At 41.3% G+C, this 11620-nt stretch overlaps 1 long non-coding RNA gene across 1 annotated transcript; it reads right to left on the bottom strand.

Moving 5' to 3' along the window:
* Positions 1-6118: 6118 nt before the first annotated feature.
* Positions 6119-11264, bottom strand: LOC141935950 (uncharacterized). The gene is made up of 3 exons (XR_012626663.1): positions 10781-11264; positions 7991-8124; positions 6119-6458 (listed from the first exon to the last, which is right to left on the bottom strand). It is a non-coding gene; the product is annotated as an uncharacterized LOC141935950 (long non-coding RNA).
* Positions 11265-11620: the final 356 nt, after the last annotated feature.

Here is an 11620-nt window from a genome sequence, read left to right as displayed (position 1 = left end):
CAACACACACTAAAGTATGTTTTGTGACTAAAACATGATCGTTAGCTTTAGTTTCCTAGCCTTGACACTTTTTTTTAAAGTCCTATTCCACAAGGATGGTCTAAATTAAAATACATGCACTCATCTTAGGAATGTATGTGTGCACAAACCTAAAAATGAAGGCTGCAAATAGCTGGCTGAAAAGTTAGCTTCATGATGAAAAGCATCCTTCTGGAAATGCAAGTTATCTTGAAAGGTAAGGAATTTTCTGCTTCATGGCATTTTTATTTCCCGTCAACAACTTGCAGAGTAATAAGCTGTTTTGCTGATTAGGGATACCAATTAAACTTGGACACCAGAGTGAAAAGAGCAGGCGTATTTTACTGGGGATAACGAAATAATGTAACAGAGTAATACAGACAGCGTGCAGTAAGAAAAGGCAGAACAGTGCCCTCAAACAGGAAAACACAGGGTAACGCATCAAACCATTACTACAGGAGAGAGAACAGTGATTAAGGAAGATCCGTCCCCACTCGCACCCGTTCCCATCACCCAGACCCACAGGCGCTGGGCAGCCCCGGGTGCAGAGAGGATTTGGGGAGCCTGTCCCGGCGAGTGGGAAATCCTACGCGGGGCGTCCACCTGTAGTTGAGGCACCCAAAGTGGCTGTGAGCGGGTCCGGCCTTATGTACCCAAAAACCAGCAAGGCACAATAGCTGGCACCTCTGTTTTGAGCGGAAAATTTCTGGTTTCAGTCTCCTGTTGGATTCCACCCAAAGCCTGGCCAGGGCTCGGGGCGGGGGAGACCAAGGGAGTTTCTAACAAGGCCGAACACTCGGGTTCCCGGCCTTGAACAAGGCTGAGCAAGGGGAGTTGGATACATTCTCTCAGCATTTCATCCTCACTGCTGATTATCTTCTGTCTGAGCTGCATCTTTCAGTAGATGAGCATACATACTTTGTTAATGATTCCATACTAAGTTAGCAGCTTCGGCTCGGGGCCTGTTGTTCAGGCTGCAGTACTTCAATGCTTTAGCACTTTTTACATCAGCGTAAGTGGGTAGTTATAACTTAGTACAACACCCACTAGCACAATGGTTATCAAATATACAGGAGTCATCTACAGGTCAACCCTGGCTTGGGCCGGTTGTCCAAGCCTGAGCACTTCATAAGCTTAGATGACAAGAAGCCACCTCAAATCCAGTACATATGGCACACGGGTCTTAGTTAAAAGAACAAACACATCTTTAAGAGGAAGAGGTCTTTGACATAGGGAGCAGTACAGAGAAGAGCAACATACCAGTAAGACAGCTGAAGAGTTAATTCTGAGACTTGATTGTTTTGGAAGTACCAAGAAATGTGTTACATTTCAGTGGATCAAGATTAGTGCACAGTTACCCGTCTGCATGAAACTCGAGACACCTTGGTCACACTGTCTAATGACCTACCCAGTATGAAAACTTCAATTTTCTTAGCTTTCAACAGCTATTAACAATAACTGCCAACTAAAAAATTTAAAATAATAAAAATCTTTAATAGATATACAGACATAATAAAGCCTTTTACTGTTCTGACTGCATCCCCCAAAGGCAGAAAAGCCAAAACCTACAATAAGCCGTTATGACCCCAACAATAACTGGTAGCCTGTATCACTCACAATCAGTCATTAGCAACTGGAAATTCCTCCCAAAGATGTTTTCAAATTCTCTGCATCATTCTTCATGTGCACATGTCAAGTCTTTGAAACAAAGTACTGAAGCTGACATTATTAGATAACAACTGCTTCAGTATGACCAAAAGCCCTACCTGAAAACCTGGTTTCAGACAAGCGATACAACAGTGTTTATTTTGTACAAAGGCTGTAAAAACATATTTGTGATTCTAATTACTGACATTTTTCTGTCTTCATTTGAGTTCAAATAGTTTATAATCAAATTTTGGATTTTACCATTTTATTAGACCAGCTAGCGCGTCATATTCAAACCAAATTTCAGTTTGCATTTCTTGCTGGGTTTGGGTATGGATAAATGCTGTCTTAAGAACATTCAAATGTCAAAGGGAAAAAAATTGCACGTTCGCTCTAGCAATGCAGAAGACGTTCTCAGATACTGTTTAAGAGATAGAAGTGTATTTTCCAGACCATCAAATGAAACATTTTGACGAGAAAAATCCAATTATATGGGGTTTAAGACACACAATACCCTCTTAGGAGCCTTTAACTGTCAACAGTCCATTTTTATTTCATCCTAGATTTTCTTCCAAATATCTGAATGTTGCTAAAAGACTTGCATGGCTTTTGCAATATGCTAGTAAGCAAGCAAGCGGACAAGATTCCTATAAACACGTACTATTAGTTTTGGTTGCAAAGTCTAAGGAAAAATTGACTTTGTAGGCCAGAATACACATCTGTATGTTTGCAGTCAGAAAACAGAGAATGAGGATTGGGAATGTCACAAGCAATAATTCCATCTTACCTTGTAGTTTTAAACCTACAGCAGTCTACCCATAATAACAAACCTCCTTCAAATTACTATCTGTAAGGTGTTAGTTTGACAAAACGAGCAGTTCCCAAACTACAGGGTGATGGCATCTAGTGGCTCAAAACAGTTTGAAAGAAAGCATTAAATTTAAGAGATTTCAATTTCATTTGGTATTTATTACAGTATGTGGTGTTTTCTACACGTATTAGCATTTAGAGTCAAGTTTGGAAACACTGAACTTTTATTTATATGCACAAATTTACACTGGTGACTGGTGTCAGTTAAGCAATCAAGAATTCACTGAAAGAAATTAAATAATCTTTCAGTCTGGATGATGCCACAAAGAGCAGCTTGGACAAAGAAACAGTGTGGGAAATTTCTGCAGCCTGTGCTGTGGTCACTGGGGGAAGGGTGTGGGGAGGAAGCGAGGAGAAAGGAGAGAGAGAACTTCACTTGGCTGAGCTGATGTCACAGTCACTTCTCATTTCTACTACAGAGTTCAAGACACCATTTGTATTATACAAGAGATCATCAAGCCTTCGTTCCAACTGTGTCTAAGTGCTTTGAATTACTTCAGTAAGTGACATGCAAACTGAATACACTTGAATAGTCACACATGAGCAATTTATGTTGGGACTCATTTTGAAAACTTATTTCATGATTTCAAAAGAACTATGTAAGTGTACTGGGTCTGGCTGAGCCAGAACTGGTTTTCCCCTGTAGCAGCCCCCATGGTGCTGTGTTTGATGTTGGGAGCTGGCAGGGTGTTGATAGCACACTGGTGCTGTGGCTACTGCTGAGTGGTGCTCACACAGCACCAAGGCTCTTTCCGACATTTCCCCCCAGTGGGACGGGGTGGGCAAGACCTTGGGAGGGGACACAACCAGGACAGCTGACCCCAACTGACCAAAGGGATATTCCATACCATGACGTCTGCTCAGTATAAAGCTGGGAGAGAGGAGGAAGGGGGTGGGGTCACCCTTGGTCCTCCAAGGCAACCCCTACGCGTATGGGAGCCCTGCTTCCTGAGAAGGCCCGACATCGCCTGTTCATGGGAAGTAGAGAATAAATCTGTTTGCTTTTTTTTTGCTTCCACGCGTGGACCTTTGCTTCGCTTTGCTTATATTAAACTGCTTTTGTTTTACCCACAAGGGTTCGGTTTTTTTCCTATTTTATTTTCTTTCCCCTCTCTGTCCTGTTGAGAACAAAGGGGAAGGGGGGGGAAGTGATAGAGCGACTTGGTGGGTACCTGGCTTTAGCCAAGGTCAAACCACCACAGTCTTTTTTGGCGCCCAACGTGGGGCATGACAACAGCAGTTTTATATTAATTGTGCTATAGCTATAGCAGTTATTAAGGGACAAGCTCTTGTGCTGGTCACAGGTTTGTTGGTTGCGCTGCTTATCTTTATTTTGCTAAGCTCCAGAAGAAATTGGGAACATCATGGGTGGTTTTATTCTGCAGGCTCCCAAGGTGCTTATTCACCCTTATGTCAGCTCTTTGATACTGTTCATTAATGCTGTTCGCCTATTGTGGGCTGTGTGGAGCTCGTTAGGTTTTTGGTGTAAGAGAAGGCAAATTTTGGGTGAGCCAATACCAAAATGTGCCCTGAGGCGGCCTGTCCCTCGGTGGCAGGGGGAGTGGAAGGATTTGGGCAGATTCCTAGGACGGTTATCACCTCCTGTAGCCTGGGATCTTACCCCTGAACAGGCAAGCAACCCCGCAAAACTGACACAACACCTGATAGAAGGGTGCCTTGTCTATCCCAGTGAACATCAGCAACTCCCAGCGCTGTACTGGGGCCTGGCCTGTGCTTATCGAGCTGCAGTTCAGTGCTCTCAAAGGACTGTGGTGGAGATGGGAACTCAAACAACAACAACAGCAGAGATTAAAAAAGAAGCAGTGGACAAGGAGAACAACAGGCCCATACCCTCGATTAATAAGGGAGGAGAAAGAAGAGGAAAACCTTGATCAAGAAGCTGTGTGGCAGAGAGGCAAGTCGACATCGGCCTGTCAGCTCTGCGCAGCCTCTGGGAAGCAGCCAGGCTTTGATGAGAAACAGGCCTTGGGAGAAAGGTAAGAAACTGCCGAGTTGTGCCAAGGTGGCAGGGAAAAACAACCGACAGCTGCAACACTGATCTGTGGGAAAGCGCTGAACTGTGCGAAGTTACCGCTGCGTGAACGAGAAGGTGATTGGTCTGCACAGCGCGTGTTAGAGCGGTCTGATGCTGATAGGAGAAAAGCTGCCTAATTGCTGATTTGCTAATTATGAAGAGCTTTAACGAGAGCATAAGTATGTACTATTGTATTATTGTAAGAAGCGAGAGAGAATAAAGAAAGAAGATGGCTCCTGCCCTGCAGAAAGAAAGAAGAACACTTTGACTCGGTTTTTTTGGCCGCTACACATATGCACATAACATATTGAATTGTGAGCCTTACATTTCCTAAAGAAAAATATGTATTTTTCTTTCTTTTTTTTTTTTGTATTTTTTTTAAAGGCTCTCTGCAAATAAAGTAATTAAGTTTCTTCTACTTTGCAATTCAGAGAAACTAAGCCAGGTTAAAACTGAAAGGATTGGAAAAATACCATGGCCCTCACCAAGAAAGAGGCAGACTGAAGTGACGTGGAACCAGAAGTTAAGGCGCTGAAATGGATTACAAAGGTGTCCTGGTTTCAGCTGGGACAGAATTAGTTTTCTTCCTAGCAGCTGGTGCAGTGCTGCGTTCTGGATCCAGTGTGGGAATAACGTTCATAACACTCCAATGTTTTAGTTGTTGCTAAGTAGTGCTTATCCTACGTTAAGGATTTTTCAGTCTTCCATGCTCCACCAGCGAGCAGGTGCACAAGAAACTGGGAGGGAGCACGGCCAGGACAGCTGTCCTGAACTAGCCCAAGGGCTATTCCATACCATAGGATGTCAGCTCAGTATATAAACTGGGGGGGGTTGGCCGGGAGGGGCGGACCGCCGCTCAGACATCAGTCAGCGGGTGCTGAGCAATTGCATTGGGCATCACTTGTCTTTTCTTGGGTTGTATTTCACTCTGTTATATTCCTTTACTATTATTATTATATTTTAGTTATGAAACCTGTTCTTATCTCAACCCATGAGTTGGGGTTTTGTTCTGATTCTCCTCCCCATCCCACAGGGAGGGTGGAGGAGTGAGTGAGCAGCTGCATGGTGCTTAATTGCTGGTGGTAATGGCTGGTGTACATCTACTTCCTCCTGTCCATACAGATACACTTCTCATTTACGTTTCGAGAGGCTGACTGATCCTTTTCGTAACTCTAAGCTTTTCTGGTCCATTAAGACTTACACATTAGCTAACACCACATGGGTTTATTTCTTCAAGTAAAGCAAATTTATACTCAAGAGGTATAAAATCACAAGCAACCTTCAACATAATATGCTGTATGTTACAAGCAAATAAAACACTTGTTTGGCTCCTCTAGTCAATCTTATCAATACTGTCAGGTTGCAAACATGCACAGAAAATGCCTCGTTTTTGTGAGGGGTAGATATACTTGGAACTGTAACAGAAAATCAATCAGATGGTTTCAACTTCCAGAGTTGACGAAAGCAGATGTCAGCCTCTCTGCACACAGTGACTTGCAGCAGTACAGTTTTCAATTAATTTTTTTCTACAACTGCCCTGCTGGTTGCAGGCCCAAGAAATAAGCGCCCAGCTGTAAGAACAGAGATTGCTCCCCAACCCCAAGTTCCCATATTCTCCAGTGACAAGACAGCAAGTCAGATTCAGCCTGCAGGTAACCCGGACTACACCGCTGTAAGCAGCAACTGGTTTGTTGGTACTCAGCCTTGATGAGCATGACATGCTCTGCTGCCAGTGTGCCTCCGCCTGTTCGACACCGGAGAACGACTACGGCTCCTTCGACGACGGTATTCTGGCGTGTACGATCTGCTTCGAGAACATCTCCTACAGGAATGGGAATGGGATCTGGAACGAGCCTAACGTCTGTGCCAACGTCTTCTGGACCTGGATCTTCAACGGAGAGAAAGCTTTTAGTTAGGTCATATGCACATAACGTATTGAACTGTAAGCCTTACATTTCCTAAAGAAAAATATGTATTTCTTTTTAAAAGACTCTCTGCAAATAAAGTAGTTAAGTTTCTTCTACTTTGCACATCTAAAGATTGCACGGATCTCTAACAACATACTCGGTAGCACCGTTTTTAACTTTGCAGGAGCAGTTCTGGCATACAATGAGGATTATATTCACAGCAGTTTTGGGGAAATTCAACTAACACTTGCACAATGATACAGAAAGCAGATACACCACACTAAAATACTGTCTTGGCTGAAGAAGGGAAAGATCTACCAGCACTACGGTGCTGCAGAATCTACAAATGAAGTTCACCCAGGCTTGAAAATTATTAAAGGCGAAGACAAAACCCAAACCTGCTTAACTCCTCAAGCACTTCTTTGCAGATGTGTAGCCAATGATAAGCTCAGTTTTAAACAGACATCATCCCATCCCATCCCATCTGGGCATTATATCCTAAGGACAGGTAGTTAGTCTGACTAAACGCTGCAAGAAGAGAAGCTACAACATTAGGCTGAACTTTGGGAATTCAGAGCACAGTAACTCTTTTTTGGCTGCCCTGGTACGAAGTGTATAAATAGGGAAGATGGATTATTGATCTCTCCCAAGAACTGCGGAGGAACAACAACATAATACTATGCAATTCCTCTTCCCCCTCCAGAGCTACAAATGCTGTTTTCTGGTTTCTCTCTCATTGGTGCAAGAAGGATTCAGTAGCTCTCCCGATTTTCACCAGTATGATGGTGCAAGGGAAGAGGAAAAAAGGCAGACATTCCTCCTCTGTTCTGAGCAAGCTCTCTCAGAACCAAGAACTATAAAACTTTGCCTCTGCACACACACAGTGGGGGTAAGGGACAGAGGAGGACATGTGTAGCATCAAAAAATTAATTTAAATCTTAAAGCTCCCATAAATCAAGAAGCTATCTGCACCCCTTTTAAGCCATAGTTTTCAGATTTTGTTTTAAAGCCTCCAATGAAAGAATGTCAAGAACTTCCCCAAGTAGCATCTTCCAACATTTCTTACAGTTACAGAGCTTACTCCTTTTGTCTAACCCAGACTACCTTTGCTGCAGTTCTCACTTGATTTTTCTTTTTTTCCCTAAAGGAGAAGTCTACACAAGAGTTCCCCACCAAAAGATTTTGGTGGAAGGAGACAGGAGCTTTTAGAGAACTGAGATGCAATCCCTTCTCTCTCTTCCGGAAGAGATAAACCTACAAATCTGAGTTGTGAATTCTACATTGCTTCCATTTATATTACCTTCTCTATTCATACCCATGCTTTATTACTCAGAGAATCTTTCTCCAACTTTTTCCACCTGTATAACCCCTGACATGCAAATTAATATAGCCCTGTTAATACACCACAGAAGGTTTGTAACTTTTACAGGTGGAAAAGAAATCTCATCTAGGTACCAAAAGAACAGGCATATGTGATAACACTGGATTAACATGACTAACTTCCCGGACATACCTTGATTTTGATCTTCACCTAGAATGCGATTCAGAGTGTTTGGAAGCCCTCGATGGACTGCGAGATCCTGACCTGCTCTCTGATTTTACACAAGCAGGACTCCCAGCTGGAGATTCTGTCTGGGTGCGAGACTCCTAACAAAAAAGACAGTATTAAAAATGGTATTGGTTCTATAAATGCCTAACTCCTAACATTTAAAGTACAGTAATCCTCTCATATTGATTGCTCCTGAAAAACAAATGGCTAGGCAATACCCTCCAAAACAAATCTCATTTTGCTAACCCTCTGTTAATACTCTATGCTTTCCTCAAATAGGTCCCTGCTTGAACCAGACCACCAATTCTCTATTAACTAAGTAATTACGCAAATTCATCTACAACTTGATCATACAGACACTGGAACATAAACAAAACATTTACTTAACTTAGGACCCATTCATTCTTCCAGATTCTTTTAATTCTACTTCACTCTTGCTTTCTACTTTTCTTCATTCTTCACTGAGTTTTTCATTTTTCATACTTCCTGTATTCTTCCCCAATTCAAACAATTCCTTATAGCCTTAAAAAAATATTCAAGTGCTTCTATCTGACCAATCTTGTGTTCAATTTTTTCCCCCATTCAAGTTTAATTTTCTGATCTTTAATACTTCGCACTAGCCTTCTTTTATCTTGATTTATCTTCCACATTGTTGGAAAAAACTCTTCAATTTCTTCACTAACATTAGCCTTAATGGAAAAAGAACATTTAGTATATTTAAGCACATGGAGATTATAAAACTCCGCTGGAGTTCAGATGTTAGCTACCAAATTCAAAAGCCAGCAGGTAAAGTGCAAGAAACTTTTATAAAACAACTTTTTTTTAAAAAAAAAAAATCTTTAAAACTGTAGAAGAGTCTACATTCTAACAACGAGCTTACTGAGTTCTCAGTGTTTTACTGTATTTTCAAAACTACCCTCCTCCCCTTTCAGATTTTAAGATACATACACTGAAAACTAATTAGCGCAAATATATTAAAGTATTGGTATCAATAACTGTGCCTTCCCCCCTAAAATAATAACTATGTACTCCTCAGTATCCAATATCCCCATTTCTACTCCTGCACATTATTACTAAGACACTCTCAGCTGAACAGAATGGCCAAAGATTTCCAGCCCAAACCTATCTATGCACATACTTACTCACACAACACATGCACATAGATATATGCAACAAGTCATTTTTCTTCCTACTTTTTCTTCCTCGCTGTTACCCTGTTTTCCTTGCATACAACTTAATCCATATAAAAGAAGAAGAACAATAGTACAGTTCAAAGCAATCCAGTAAGAGACAAGACAGGAGGGGTTTTTCTTGCATGGTAATGCACACAAGAGAAAAACTAGGAAAACAAGCAAAGAGCAGGTTAGGATTTCCTCACGTTTTATAGCAATACAGCATTTCTAGGGAGCTCAGCTATAAAAAACCCCTACAGAATAGTATGTTATATACGTATGTAACCACCAAAAATGTGCAAAATTCTTAATGAAAAAAATGCACAGCAAGCTCCCCTCCCATAAGCGTTACATTTCATGTTTATTTGCATCATTTCTCCTTCTGCCTGTTCTCATGTGTTTTTCTCAATTTATTTCTTACTCTGCCTACATTCAGATTTGCATTTTCATTTGCTGTTGAAATTCTTCAGTACTTTGCACTGAAGTTCTTCTCAAAGGATGCTGTCCTCAGATTTCAAGACAATAAATCCACCAGAAACAGAGCCCGGGGACTCCTTACCAACAGATATTACAGCTACCCTACCTGTCTGCTTTACCTCAAAAAAAGGGACCAGGGACACATGGAGAATGTCACCTACTGGGATAACAGGCCCGCCAAACTTATCAATGAAGGCCAAATTCGAAGCTTGGCTGTGATGCATGGACCATAATCAGGTCTGCATTACAGGTCACTCTTATCAAAGCTGGCTATCTGCTGGTCTAGCTACAGGACTTTCACTGAAATAAAAAGATGTATGTGCACTTAAATATTAGCAAATTTTATCTGCTGTTTTTATTTTTACATTTGAAATCCACTGTTCACTATAAAAAATACATTTCCTTTTATAATCACTAACATGGTTTTTAATCTATTTTTATACTCTTCACTGCTTGAGAGCCTCCTTAATTCTTCCCCTTACACTTCATCTCCTGCAACAATTCCCAGTTCCTCTGGGAATTATTTCCACTTGCCTCCCTAGTAAGTGATCAGCAATACAGGAAAACATTTAATGTGGCATCATTCAGATTTAGAAAACATCCTTCAACAAAGACACCCTCCTCAGTCACTCCTTCATGAGGATACTGTGTTGTCCATACTTTTTACATTGGGAATATCAATTCTTGAACACCAAGAACTCTGGAAACTTGAACAAAACAAACAAACAAACCCCAGATACTGCTCGACTGAAAAGTTTTGGGAGGTGCCCAAAAATACCAAGGACCCAGTGACTCCCATACAGTGTAAAAATTAGCTTAGTGTCCTTACCTATTCAACTGAAGCATCTTACGACACCACCCACGGAGTTTCTAATAGTATCAGTTATGACAACGAACCTGTATTAAGTTGCCAAAAGCAAACGTTACATCATTTCATGGAGGTCAAGTCCTTCTGGAAATATCTGTTTAAGACCTTTAGGAGCTGCACTCACAAACATACTGCTTTAAATTGGAGTAACAAAGGTGACAGCATAAGCTCTTACACGTTTCAAACTTCCTCAGACACAGTGAGTGTAGATGTAAACTACAGCTAAAGAGAGACTACCTGTTAGCAGTTGCATGCTGTATCTGTCATCGGCAGGCAACTACGTCTCATCTTCTGATGCAACGTAGATCACTTAGTTTTATCTCCCACAGTGCTTCGAAAGGGCAGACTAAGGGAACCACAATAATCTGCAAGAGTTTAAGGATTTAAGGCTGATGATGAAAAAGTACCTAATAAGATTTATATCAGCAAGACTACAGGCAGGGATTAAGAGATTCAGAGTTTCAAGGAGTCACAGAGGGAAATTTTAAAGAATTCTCCTCCTCTACTTCCTACTAGAAGGAAATAATTGGGAAGCTCTATCTTAGTCTATATCACAGACCAACCCAATTGTTCTGCATAAACAGTTTATATCCATTCTACAATCTGAATGAGAAAATTAAATAATTCACACTTTCTCAGTACATCATCTTTAATGAGAGAAAATAGACACCTATTACCCAAAGCATTAAAAATCTCTCAATTCTGTAGCAGTCTTCAAGCAATCTGTGCACTGTGATCTTAGTTTCATTGTTAGCACAGAAATTAAATACTGCCCAAGAGAGAAAAGACTACAATTTCACTCTGGATCCTCAACATTTTCTTATCTGTCTCTTCTAAAGATTCTCAGTCATTTAAGGGCCACAGATAAGACTGCATTTCTTAAATTCAGCTTCTCATCTGTCACGTCCCGCTCAGAGAGGGAGACAAGTGACTCAGATTCGCAAATCCCCAACGGAGCGGACAACAAGTCTCCAAGTCCAAACATTTATGAACTACCCACAATGTACTAACTGAACACACGATAGTTGGCTAGGTACATAGCGAGTTGTGGCAAGCAATACAATATGCCTTGCATGT

The sequence above is a fragment of the Strix uralensis genome, chromosome 30 (genome assembly GCF_047716275.1).
Source record: "Strix uralensis isolate ZFMK-TIS-50842 chromosome 30, bStrUra1, whole genome shotgun sequence".
NCBI classification, from domain to species: domain Eukaryota; kingdom Metazoa; phylum Chordata; class Aves; order Strigiformes; family Strigidae; genus Strix; species Strix uralensis.
This window is presented reverse-complemented; position numbering and strand designations above follow the sequence as displayed.